Source organism: Malus sylvestris, chromosome 3 (assembly GCF_916048215.2).
Source record: "Malus sylvestris chromosome 3, drMalSylv7.2, whole genome shotgun sequence".
Classification (NCBI taxonomy): Eukaryota; Viridiplantae; Streptophyta; class Magnoliopsida; order Rosales; family Rosaceae; genus Malus; species Malus sylvestris.
The window spans coordinates 32,509,254-32,512,010 of record NC_062262.1 but is presented as its reverse complement, the minus strand read 5'-3'; the positions used below and the strand labels follow the sequence as shown (position 1 = coordinate 32,512,010).

At 38.2% G+C, this 2,757-nt stretch overlaps 1 pseudogene; it reads left to right on the top strand.

The window, feature by feature from the left end:
• Positions 1 to 268: 268 nt before the first annotated feature.
• LOC126617184 (B-box zinc finger protein 22-like) lies at positions 269 to 2,358 on the top strand (annotated as a pseudogene).
• The last annotated feature ends 399 nt before the right edge of the window (positions 2,359 to 2,757 follow it).

Below are 2,757 nucleotides of genomic sequence, written 5' to 3'. Positions count from 1 at the left end.
ACCTCCTCATTAATTTCAAACAACAAAACCACCAGTTCTAGTTAAATTTCTTTGTCAATGAACCAAATTTTATAAATTTATACTCTTATGAAAACATATATAAATATACCACCCAAATAATTTTGGTGCCCCCAATTATTTTGGGCCTCGGACGGGCGCCCTGCCAACACTGGGCCTAGGCTGGGCCTGCTCCTCATCTTTCAACTGTAGAGATAGAGACACCAACATAACTCACAAAAGAAGAGATTTTGGAAGGGTTTAGAAAGAGATGAAGATACAGTGTAACATCTGCGAGGTAGCGGAGGCGAACGTCCTCTAATGCGCCGACGAGGCATCTCTCTTCTGAGTGTGCGACGAGAAGGTTCGCAAAACGAACAAGCTCGGGAGCAAGCACCAGAGGGTTCCTCTGTCCTCCTCCTACCAGGCCCGGCCCAGGCTCAATGCTACCAGGGCACTGGTCCGGGGCCCAAATTGAAAAGGGCACCAAAAAATAAAAATCCACACAACTAGGTGTATATATATATATATATATATAAATCCATAGCCCAAAATAGGGGCTGGAGGGCAAGAGCCCAAGTTTGACAAAAATGTTGAACAGGCCTAGGTTTTGGGTCATTAAAAAAAAAGAACATAAGAGGGACCACTTGTCCCTAATTAACCATAAGTTCCAAACATATCCTCATTTTTCCCGATCCCCTGCCCCGACCTTGTTTCCCATTTACCCCACTGCCCTGCATGTCGTCTCTGTCATTTTCTCCCATCCATTGGCTGCAAGTGCAGGAATTTAACCCTCAAAACTCACTGCAAGTTGCTGTGCTGCAGCTTCCAAGCGACAAACCCGACATGTCCTTCTCATTCAGTGCATTCACCAACCCTTTTGAGTTTTGAGGTAAACTAAGTTTTAAATTTGAATTATTAATTCATAATTTAATATAAAATTTTGCAAGTGACATAAAATTATATGAATCACAGGTTTGAACAGTTAAAGACTTTTGAATTTATTTTTGGTTTCTTGTTTGATGCACCGAAGTTAATTTCATCGGATGATCAAGAGCTAAAAGAAAATTGTATGAATCTTGAAGCACATTTGAAACATGGAAATACCATGGATGTAGATGGAGCCGATTTATGTTCCGAATTACAGGTTTTACAAATGATGTTACCTGAAAGAGCATTTCTCTGTGATAACTCTTGGACATCCATGGAAATAGCAAACTTTGTAAAAGAAATTGACATGTTTCCTAATGTCTTGATTGCTTATCGTGTACTGTTGACTGTACCCGTGACCGTGACATCTGCAGAAAGAAGTTTTTCAAAATTGAAATTATTAAAATCTTACTTGCGGACCACTATGACTCAAGATAAGCTAAATGGATTAGCAATCTTATGCATTGAAAATGATGAGATTGAAGACTTGGAGTTTGATGATATACTTGATGATTTTGCTTCAAAAAATGCCAAAAGACAATTTCTTAAAGCTTAAAATTTCAAGGAGCTTTGCTAATATTGGTTGTATATGATTGTACTTTTGATTGTCAGGGTTTAAGTACTATGTCATTCCCGTTGTATATTTTCTCAAGTAATATAATTTGGGCGAGAGGGCCTAGCCCCCCAACTTCGACTGGGTTCCAGCCCCTGTTAAATATCATTTTTTTTTAAACATATGTTTCCGTATTAAAAAAGGGCACATTTTGAGCTTTCACATTGGACACCAAAAAACTTAAGACTGGCCCTGCTCCCACATACCCAAATGTGATATCTGCCAGGTGAATTTCAATGATTCGAATCCTACAACGAAAGAGTTAAGGAATTTGATCGTAAAAACACAAAATTCGAATTGGGTTTTGCTTTAATTTTTTAGATGATGATTTGCAGGAGGCGGTTGGGTACTTGTTCTGCTTAGAAGATCGAGCTTTGCTCTGTAGAAAATGTGATGTTGCCGTTCACACGGCCAATAGCTTCGTATTGGCTCACCGTAGGTTTTTGCTTACCAGAATCAAGGTTGGGATTGAGCCGGCTTAGTCGGATTTCGGTGACGGTGATGGGGTGGTTGTTGGTGTTGGTGCGTCTTATTCTACTGTGAAGTCACGTTCTGGGTCTGTGTTTAGATATGAAACGCAAAACCCATTGCCGGTGGAGTGCAAGGTGACGCTGCCCGGTGTTGCCGGGGGGATGTCGTTTACTGGGGGTTCTGCAGCTAGGACTATTCCACAATGTTATATGGATGAGTTTCTTGGACTCTCTAATCTTGATCAGAACTTTGGCTACGTTGATAATGGATCTTCAAAGGTGTGTGCTCACTACTCACATGCCATCAATTCAATCCATCTTCGACTATTTTTGCAGAATCAATTTTAAATATATGTAGAATCACTATGTACTTTTTAGTAAGATCAATTTGTATAATTTCAATAGAATCAGTTTGTATATGTATTTTCAACAAAATTATATATATGTCATCAGTCCAACCTCTCATTGACTATTTTTACGAAATCAGTTTTGTATACCTTTTGGAAGAATTAGTTTATATACTTTTAGTAGAGTCATTTGTATATATTTAACAAAACTACATACATTCCATCAGTCGAACCCGTCCTCGATAATTTTTTTTTCTTTCTATAATCTGTTTCAAAAACATGTAGAATCAGTTTTATATAGTTTTTAGTATAATCAGTTTGTATAGTTTTCAGTAAATCAAAAAATGATTACTAAATCTTCTATTTTAAGCCGTTCTATTTTAAGCCACTACGTACTACG